At 46.3% G+C, this 10,910-nt stretch overlaps 1 long non-coding RNA gene across 3 annotated transcripts in view; it reads right to left on the bottom strand.

Annotated features, from left to right (window-relative positions):
* LOC142292173 (uncharacterized) overlaps nt 1-10,910 on the bottom strand; it is a 76,405-nt gene that overhangs the window by 64,467 nt on the left and 1,028 nt on the right. For all 3 annotated transcript variants that reach the window (XR_012750588.1, XR_012750587.1, XR_012750589.1), the window contains exons 2-4: nt 10,134-10,269; nt 8,524-8,631; nt 7,037-7,146 (exon numbers count right to left, since the gene is read on the bottom strand). This is a non-coding gene — a long non-coding RNA (uncharacterized LOC142292173). The remainder of the gene's footprint in view (nt 1-7,036; nt 7,147-8,523; nt 8,632-10,133; nt 10,270-10,910) is intronic.

A 10,910-nucleotide genomic window follows, 5' to 3' on the forward strand; every position in this document is an offset into this window, starting at 1 on the left:
GGGGGAGGAGTAATGGAGAGTGTATTATGTGTGTGGGGAGGGGTAATGAGGGGTGCATTGTATTGTGTGTGGGGGAAGGGGGGTGCATTGTATTGTGTGTGTGTGGGGAGGGGTAATGGGGGGGTGCATTGTGTGTGTGTGTGTGGGGAGGTGTAATGGGGGGTGCATTGTATTGTGTGTGGGGGGAGGGGTAATGGGGGGTGCATTGTGTGTGTGGGGAGGGGTAATGGGGGGGTGCATTGTATTGTGTGTGGGGGGAGGGGTAATTGGGGGTGCATTGTATTGTGTGTGGGGGAGGGGTAATGGGGGGTGCATTGTATTGTGTGTGGGGGAGGGGTAATGGAGGGTGTATTATGTGTGTGGGGAGGGGTAATGAGGGGTGCATTGTATTGTGTGTGGGGGAAGGGGGAAGGGGGGTGCATTGTATTGTGTGTGTGGGGAGGGGTAATGGGGGGGTGCATTGTGTGTGTGTGTGTGGGGAGGTGTAATGGGGGGTGCATTGTATTGTGTGTGGGGGAGGGGTAATGGGGGGTGCATTGTGTGTGTGTGTGTGGGGAGGTGTAATGGGGGGGTGCATTGTATTGTGTGTGGGGGAGGGGTAATGGGGGGTGCATTGTGTGTGGGGGGAGGGGTAATGCGGGGTGTATTGTGTGTGGGGGAGGGGTAATGGGGGGGTGTAATGGGGGGGTGTATTGTGTGTGGGGGAGGGGTAATGGGGGGTGCATTGTGTGTGTGGGGAGGGGTAATGGGGGGTGCATTGTATTGTGTGTGCGTGTGTGTAGGAGGTGGTGTGTGGTGCATTGTGTGTGTGTGTAGGGGGTGCATTGTATTGTGTGTGTGTGTGTGTAGGGGGTGATGGGGGGTGCATTGTATTGTGTGCATGTGTGGGATGATGGGGGTGTGTGTGTGTGTGGGGGGGGTGAAGGGGGGTGCATTGTATTGTGTGTGTGGGGGGGTGCATTGTATTGTGTGTGTGTGTGTGTGTGTGTGTAGGGGGTGATAGGGGTGCATTGTAGTGTGTGTGTGTGTGTGTGTGTGTGTGTCAGAACTGTGTGTGTGGGGGGAGGGGTAATGGGGGGTGCATTGCATTGTATTGTGTGTGTGAGTGTGTGTGTCAGAGCTGTGTGTGTAAGAAGCAGTACTGTGTGTGTATATATGAATTAGAGCAGTTTGTGGGCCCCCCCCCAGAACTATATGGGTCCCCCAGAGCGCTATGTCACCCATCCCAGTAATGAGTACACCACCAGAGCTGTTTTCCACTCCAGTAATGTCTATGCCCCCTGCCCCTCCTGTGATGTATATACAGCAGTGCTGTCAGTGTGCAGTCATGTCTGTTAGTGACAGCCATCGTGAAACACAGCCACATGTCCTGAAGGAGCTGGACGGAAACAAGCGGGAGAGGTGAGTGAGGCTGCTGGCGACTTCCCCTTATTAATACCTGTAAGGGCTCATGCGCACGTAACTGCTGAATATTCTGCAGCGATTTGACAGCACATGTGCGCTTCAAATCGCTGCAGAAACACTGCATAATGGATGCAGTTTTTCTGTACAAAAAAAAGCCGATTTCCTGCGCTCTGGCTGCTGCCCCCCCCATAGACAGAGTGGGAGCTGCATCCATAGCGCACGGAATAATTGACATGCTCATTTCATGAACGCACAGATTTGGGTCTACATTTTAGCACCCAAATCGCTGCGTTCATAAAAGCTACGTGCGCACGTATCATGCACAATCTTCATAGACTGTGCAGGGGACGCAGGACGCATGCATTTACACTGTAGTGCTATACGCAGCGTAAATGCATGGAATTACGCAACGTGTGCACGAGCCCTAATGCGTCTGTGTCTGCATGTATGTCAGTGTATATGACTGTGCATATATTTGTCTGTTTATATGTATTTTTCTGAATTTGTCTTCAAATATGTATATGTACGTATGCCTGTATGTGTATGTGCGTGTCTGTGTGTGGATGGGGCCCACTGAGACTCTTTCACCCGGAGGCCACAAAAACCTGGAGCCGGCCCTGGCTGCCTTAACATTGGGATTAATAAAAAATATGTGAGTAAAGCTTTACACGCTACAATATATCTAACGATGTGTCGGCGTGGGGTCACGTCGTAAGTGACGCACATCCGGCATCGTTAGTGATATTGTAGTGTGTGACCGCTACGAACGACCCTAAGTGTGCGTTAAAACGTTGATCGCATACATGTCATTCATTTTCTAAAAATTGAACGTCTGGTTGTTCATCGTTCTTGAGGCAGCACACGTCGCTGCGTGTGACACCCTGGGAACGATGAACACAGCTTACCTGCGTCCCGCCAGCAATGTGGAAGGAAGGAGGTGGGCGGGATGTTTAAGTCCCGCTCATCTCCGCCCCTCCACTTCTACTGGCCGGCCGCTGTGTGACGTCGCTGTGACGCTGAACGTCCCTCCCACTTCAGGAAGTGGATGTTCGCCGCCCACAGCGAGGTCGTTTGGAAGGTAAGTGCGTGTGACAGGGGTTAATCGTTTGTGCGACATGGGCAACAAATTGACTGTTCCGCACATACGATGGGGGCGTGTGCGATCGCATACGAGATCGCATATGTAATTGAAATGTGTAAAGCAGGCTTAAGGCTATGTGCGCACGTTGCGTACAGTCACTGCAGAAATTTCTGCAGCGATCTGAAGAACACACGTGCGCTTAAAATCGCTGCAGAAAATGTCCGTAGTGAAAAAAAAAAAAAGCCGATTCCATGCGCTCTGCCTGCAGCTCCTCCCATAGACAGAGCAAGGGCTGCCGGCAAAGCACACGGAATAAGTGACATGTCACTTCTTAGAACGCGCGCTTCGAGCAGCAGCCGAAGCGCTGCGCTCTAAGACGCCACGTGCGCACGGCTCCTGCATAATCTTCATAGATTATGCAGGGGACGCAGGACGCATGCAGTTACGCCAGGCTACAAAGCGCAGCGTAACTGCATGTAATTACGCAACGTGCGCACATAGCCTAACTCTACTATCTGTGTATAAGTGACGGCTGTGAGTGATCCTGGACTGTATCTGTATTGTACTGTGTGTATAAGTGTCTGCTGTGAGTGATCCTGGACTGTATCTGTATTGTAGTACTGTAAATCTGATTGTGGCAGAACAGGATAAGATACATGTTCATTGGATTTATATCTAAATGCTACAGTTCGCGCTCTACTGTTATGGCTAAAAATGTTAACGTTATGGGGCCCCCACCAGATTTTCTGCCCAGGGGCCCCCACCAACCTTAATCTGGCCCTGCATGTGTATCATTGTGTTGAATGTGTAACTGTTTGTAATGAATCTGAATTTATACTGTTACTGTACGCTTGTAATCTTTAGTCTAAGGAATTTTTCAATAAAAAGATTAAAAATATGACCAAAAGTATTCTAGGCGGAGTATCTTTATTGGCTAACTAGAAAAATTATATTTGCAGAGCACAAAGGCTCCTTTTTCAAGCAGGTTTAGAAATGAATTACTGAGACAAAAGCACAAGATTTAGAGGGAACCTGTCACCAGGGTTTTTGCCACCTAATCTGAGAGCAGCATAATGTAGGGGCAGATATCCTGACTCCAGTGATGTGTCACTTACTGGGCTGCTTAGTGTAGTTTTGATAAAATCACTGTTTAATAAGCTGGAGATTATCATTAGCGGACTACTTGGTGTGCTGCAGGTAGTCCAGCATATTCATGGAGTACTCTGTATAACTACTAGATCTGCAGCAGAGAAAATAGTGATTTATGAAAATGACAGCAAACAGCTCAGTAAAGCGACACATCGCTGGAATCAGGGTCTCTGTCTCTACATTATGCTGCTATCAGATGAGGTAGCAAAAACCTGGTGAGAGATTCCCTTTAAAAGGTGTTACAACAGGACATTTGTGCATGGGAAAGATGGCGAGATGCCTAGAATCATAGAAGGGTAGTGTTGGAGGGGACCTCCTGGATCATTTGGCCCAGCCCCCTACTCACAGCTGGATTCACTAAGTCATCCTAGACAGAGGTCTGTCCAGTCTCTTTTTAAAGACTTCCATTGAAGGGGAACTCACCACCACTTGTGGCAGCCGGTTCCACTCGTTGATCACCGTCACAAGGTTTTTTCTAATATCTAATCTGTGTCTCCTCCTAATCAGTTTCATCCCATTGCTTCTAGTCTTTTCTTATACAAATGAAAATGGGGCAGATCTCTCAGTATGACAGGGCTTGAGACATATGTAGACATCTTCTACGTCTCCTCTCTATGCAAGCTAAATATTCCTAAATCCTGTAACCGTTCCTCACAGGACATGGTTTGCAGATCGGTCACCATCCTGGTTGCTCTTCTCTGAACTTTCTGCAGTGGGTTCGATGGCTTTTTTAAAATGTGGTGCCCAGAACTGGACACAGTGTTCCAGATGAGGTCTGACCAAAGAGGAGTAAAGGGGGATAATTACTTTACGTGATCTAGACTGTTAATAAATCCCAGAACTATGTGTGACGCCCAATGAAAGGCGGTGAGCATCCGGGGGTGGACCCACTGGACCGTGCACCGGACTCCCCTGAGAAAGCGACCAGCAGCGAACCTCTATACAGGGACTGTGCGGCACTTCCAACAGAAGGCCTAAATGCATGGCAGCCAGGGACCAGAGGGGGGCCGTCTCTTACAGACGGATACAGTTACAATGTCCAGTACAGGAGTCTGGGATATAGTGGCATCAAGATGGAGGCAGAGACGAAATGGCACTGAAGAGTAGATCTGGATGAGACGGCACTATGGTGAAGACTCAGGTGCGGTAAGGCTATGTGCGCACGTTGCGTACTTCACTGCAGAAATTTCTGCAGCGATCTGAAGAGCACATGTGCTCTTTAAATCGCTGCAGAAATGTCCGTAGTGAAAAAAAAAAAAAAGCCGATTCCATGCGCTCTGCCTGCAGCTCCTGCCATAGACAGAGCAGGAGCTGCCGGCAAAGCGCAGGAAAGAAGTGACATGTCACTTCTTTTTGCGCAGCGCTTCGGCAGTAGCCGAAGCGCTGCGCTCTTAAACGCCACGTGCGCACGGCCCCTGCACAATCTCCATAGACTGTGCAGGGGACGCAGGACACATGCAGTTACGCTGCGCTACAAAGCGCAGCGTAACTGCATGTATTTACGCAACGTGCGCACATAGCTCAGTTGCACGACACTGCAGTAGAGGCTATGATGTGACGGCACACAGACAATGGAGGTGAGCAGGCTCTAGGATGAGACAGAGGTTAGTAACTAGAGACTGGAACAGGGACTAGACATAGTAACAACCGGGAACCTGAGAACTAGCAACGCGCTACAGGCAATGTTGTTGAGGCACCGACTGTCAGGGGAGGCGGACTAAAATACCCTTTAGGTAACAGGTGACCTCTGAGGTCACTTTCAGGTAATGGGACACTACCACTTTAAGAAAGGGGGCATGGCCGCACACGCACCCTATGAGCACTTACAGAGGTCATGTGTGTGGCCTGGAAGCAGGAAGAGTTTGCAGCAGACTCTGGGACAGAAGCAGAGCGCACGGCCTGGGAGTGTGAAGAGACCGCAGCAGGACCTGGAGCAGGAGAGGATGCTGCAGAGCTGTGGGGCAGGTGAGAGGAAGGCCGCCGCTGCCAGAGGTTGGGAGCAGGAGCACGCGTGGGAGCCATGCTGGAACTGGGCAGGTGAGAGGAGGGGCACCCCCCCAGGACCCGGCAGGGATGGGCGCTACACTGTGTCTTTTTTACTGCTGCATCACACTGTTGACTCATGTTTAGTCTGTGATCTATTAGTATGCCCAAGTCTTTTTTACACGAGCTGTTGCTTAGTCCTAAGCCTTCTATTCTGTATATGCTTTTTTTTGCCCAGATTCTTCTTGCCCAGAACTTTGCATTTCTCCCTATTAAAAAATATTCTGTTAGTTGCTGCTCACTATTCAGCGGGCTTTACGCGCTACGATATTTCTAGCAATTGCTAGCGATATCGTACGCAAAAGCACCCGTCCCCGTCGTGGATGAGATATTGTGTGATCGCTGCCGCAGCGAACATTATTGCTACGGCAGCGTCACACGCACTTACCTGGTCAGCGACGTCGCTGTGACTGCCTAACAATCCCTCCCTCAAGGGGGAGGTGCGTTCGGCGTCACGGCGATGTCACCGCGACGTCACTAAGCGGCTGGCCAATCAAAGCGGAGGGGCGGAGATGAGCGGGACATAACATCCCGCCCACCTGCTTCCTTCCTCATTGCGGGTGGGACGCAGGTAAGGTGAGGTTCCTCGCTCCTGCGGTGTCACACACAGCGATGTGTGCTGCCGCAGGAACGAGGAACAACATCTATAAATAACCATTAACAATTTTTGGTTTTAGGACGACCTCTCCATAGTGAACGATTTTCACCACTTTGGAGGACGTTTAAGGTCGCTGGTAAGTGTTACACGCTGCAATACCGTTAATGACGCCGGATGTGCGTCACTAACGACGTGACCCCGACGATAAAACATTAACGATATCGTAGTGTGTAAAGCCCACTTTCCAGGTTGTTTCGATCTCCTTGAATTCTCTCTCTCCTCTAGTATTAACTATTCCTCTTAGGTTTGTATCATCAGCAAATTAAATCATTTCACCCTCAATTCCTTCATCTAAATCATTGCTAAAGATGTTGAACAACACGGGGCCCAGTACAGAGCTCTGTGGTACCCCAATTGAGATATTCTTCAAACTAGATGTACAGCCATTTATGACTACTCTTTAGTTCCGATCACTGAGCCAGTTATGAATCCACCTAACAGTTGCCTTATCCATTCCATACTTGGTCATTTGTTTAATAAGCATAGTATGAGATACTTTGTCAAATGCTATGTGAAGTCAAGATATACTATAGCTACTGCATTTCCCTGATACACCCATTCAGTGACTCTGTCATAGAAGGAAATTAAGTTAGTCTGACATGACTTATTAGTTAAAAACCCATGCTGGCTCTGGTTAATTACTGTATTGTTATCCAAGTACTTACATACACGTTGTTACATAATTTGGTCAAATATCTTACCTGGTATAGAAGTCAGGGTCACAGGCCTATAATTCTCTGGGTTCACTTTCATCCTCTTTAAGAAGATAGGGGCAGTGGCTCTTCTCTAGTCTTCTGGGACTTCTCTTTTTCTCCAAACGATAAGCCAAGGAAATAAAATTAAGGTTTTTGTTACAAATGAAGATTTGGTGGAAGTGATGGCTTGGTGATCTGGAGTCTGTTTGGTGGAGGTGTGAAGTGTGTCCATGTAGTGAGTAATAAATACAGGTGTTAAATTGAGTCCTATTGCCAAATACTTGAATATCCTTTTTAGCCTGCATTCCCAGATTTTTCTCTCTCTGCATTCCTTAAATTAACCTTTCAGTATTAAGACTTTTAAATCTATCATACTGTGTTCTGGGCCCGAGAAATGTTTTTCCACAGGTATTCTTTATAGTGTGCTTGTGTAGGTTCATCCTCGTTTGCAGTTTTTGCTTAGTTTGGGGAAAGTGTCTGTATAACCCCAGCCCTTACGTAACATCATTTTGATAGGTATAGCGCTGTCCCTAATTACATATTATAGAAAAGAGCTGTGGATAAACAAGCGCAAATAGGGTCTTACCCCAATTTGTGTGGGGTGGGGAGGGGGGAGTAATCTTACTCACCTGATGTAGTTGTGACAGTCACAACTACTATATGTGCATGTACAACACGATCCACGGCTGCAGCCACCCAGTGGCAGATATCAGAAAGCAATAGAGAAGGGTGTTCAATTGCCGCGCCAACAGATCACTCGTTCAGATGTTGAAGACCAATGTCACTTTATTTGCATATAGGTCTACGCGTTTCAGGAGCACCTGCTCCCTTCCTCAGGACCGTCAGGTTAAAATCAGATTTGATGTTATTTTTAACCTGACGGTCCTGAGGAAGGGAGCAGGTGCTCCTGAAACGCGTAGACCTATATGCAAATAAAGTGACATTGGTCTTCATCATCTGAACGAGTGATCTGTTGGCGCGGCAATTGAACACCCTTCTCTATTGCTTTCTGATACCTAATTACATATTGTCCTCTCTTGTTATGTATAGTGCTGTCACCTATTGTATAATGTTTCTTATTATGTATATAACCATCTGTCATTGCATAGCCTTCTCTCTTGTTACATATAGTACCATACCTTACTACATAGTCTCTTTTTTGTTATGTTTGTTATATATAACACCATCCCTTATTACATAGTATCCTTATGTATAGCTCCGTACCTTATTGTATAGTGTCCTCTATTATTATGTGTAGCCTTGTCCTTATTACAAAACATCTTCTCATATTATGTAAAGACTGTCCCTTATTACACAATATCCTCTCTTATTTATAATGCCATCCCTTATTAAATCCCTTATTAAATAACATTTTCTCTATTATTCTCTATTTTCTCTATTATGTATAGAACTTTTCTTTATTACATAATGACTACTCTTAGGTATGTGCACATTTTAAGTATTTGCAGCACTTATTTACTTCATTTACTTACTCATAATTTCTTCATGCATGCCAATCCTTTGTCTCATCTTTTGGGGTCTCTAAATGTGCTGCCCAGTTTTCCTTTTCTCTGGTTACAAAACCACAAAATTGTGACTCCCTATAATAAAATATAAACGAATGCCAGTGCAAGGGACTCACAGAAAAAAAGGACCACAGAGATAAATAATCAAATACAAATATATTTTATTGATCAGAATAAAAATGTGAACAAAGTGCACAGTGGTGGCAAAAAAAGTTGGAAAAAACTTGCCCAGAAACACACACAGTACCAAGACAAGCCTGAAGATGGCAGTACAGCTAGCTACATATGGCACAGTGTTACCAATATAATGTAGGCTGAAGGGGGGAGGGTGATAGTGGACCACACAAGCAGAGGTGTATCTAGGCTTTCCAGCACCCGGGGCAAGAATTCAGTTTGACGACCCCCCCCACCCCGGGCAGTTTGGGTGGTCGTCATGTGACCAATCACTCATTTGTGATTTGCACACTTACAGTCACGTGATGACGAGCTTCTCTTAATAATTCTCTCAATGTTCAATGAGAAACGTGGGAAGAAAAGCCGGTTGTCACATGCAAGTATGAGAAACACATATCAGTGGAGCAGCTATTTTTGACTGCTGGACCCAGCAAGCAGAGCTGAATCCCGACACTGAGTATATTACACGCTGTTAGAACTGAGGATACAACACGGCTTAATTTTATAATTAAAGGGTTTGTCCAGGTTTAAGATGAAAGTCTGCAGTGTCTCTATTCGTGACTTCAGGTTTCTGAATTCTTACAACGCATGCTCTGCACACTTTTAGAATTCTCCGGTGCCAGTGACAAGAGTGGATGATCATGTGAGCACAAGTATGAGATTTGTATATTTCTGGCCACATTCTGATTTGACGTGTCCGGCCTCAGTCAATTCATTTTCTTTGGGCGAGGCCATGCATGTCTGTTCAGCACGTGACCACATCTATGTAAATCGCATACTTGCAGTTTCGTAACCTCCCACTGTCACCACCGGCAACAGAGAATCCTGACAGCGTGCAGTGTGCACACTGTGGGAATTCAGAAGTCTACAGTCACATAGAGTGACACACGGAGTGACTGCAGGCTCATCACAAACATGGACAACCCCTTTAATGGTCCTAACAACATAAATAAAAACATAGTAACCCCTTAACTTATTAGACGGCAAAAGACTTTATTAAAGAGATTGTCCACTACTTTCACATTGATGGCCTTTCCTTCGGATAGGTCACCAATGTCTGACTGGTCGGGGTCCGGCACCTGGCAACCCCACCCATCGCCTGTTCTAGGTGCTGTGCCGGTGGTGTCAGGTGGTCAGAAGTGCTCAGATCTGGATCTGCTCCATCTTTGGATAGTGGCATCAGCCTCCTATTAAAATCAATGAGGCGGATGTGCAGTACCTGGCCACAGACACTATCAGAGGACAAAGCAGATCCAGAAATAAGCATTTCCAGCCACATGAACCAAGAACAGCTCATCAGTGGGGGTCCCATTGCACTCATATCAAAAGCAATGCACAAGTGGGACAAAGGCCTAATGATGAGACACAGTCAGTATCACAAATAAACATTTCCATTCAGGTACCTTATAGATGATGTTGTCCCGGGGTAATTTATTTCTATTCTTCATCTTGAGCCATGATGACTTTTCACATTCACATCTCGTCTCTGCAGATTTCCATCCTCTCCGGTCCTCTGCAGCACATCCCAGCACGATGCCCCTAAAAATAGCAGAATGATTAGAATACTTCTATTTAAAAATATCTGCCCTACACTTTGCCCCAGAATAAATAATGACCCCTCATTGTGTTCTCTGCACGAAATATGACTTCACACTGTCCCTCTTATGGTACATGCCCCACACACTACCCTCTCCTTTCCATACTGAGCCCACTCTTCAGTGGAGGCAGATAGTGATCAGCAATCCGATCGCTCTGCTCTATAGCCCCCTAGGGGGACTAGTAAAATTAAAAGAAAAGTAAAAAAAAGTTTTAAAAAATAAAAAAAAAACAAAACCTAAAAGTTCAAATCACCCCCCTTTCACCCCATTGAAAATTAAAGGGTTAAAAAAATAAAAATATACACATATTTGGTATCGCCGCGTTCAGAAATGCCCGGTCTATCAAAATATAAAATCAATTAATCTGATCAGTAAACGGCGTAGTGTCAAAAAAATTCCAAACGCCAAAATTACATTTTTAGGTCGCCGCAAGTTTTATGCAAAATGCAATAACAGGCGATCAAAACGTAGCATCTGCGCAAAAATGGTACCGTTAGAAACGGCAGCTCAAGACGCAAAAAATAACTGAGCCATAGATCCCCAAAAATGAGAACGCTACGGGTTTCGGAAAATGGCGGAAAA

This window comes from Anomaloglossus baeobatrachus, chromosome 2, assembly GCF_048569485.1.
Source record: "Anomaloglossus baeobatrachus isolate aAnoBae1 chromosome 2, aAnoBae1.hap1, whole genome shotgun sequence".
Lineage (NCBI taxonomy): Eukaryota > Metazoa > Chordata > Amphibia > Anura > Aromobatidae > Anomaloglossus > Anomaloglossus baeobatrachus.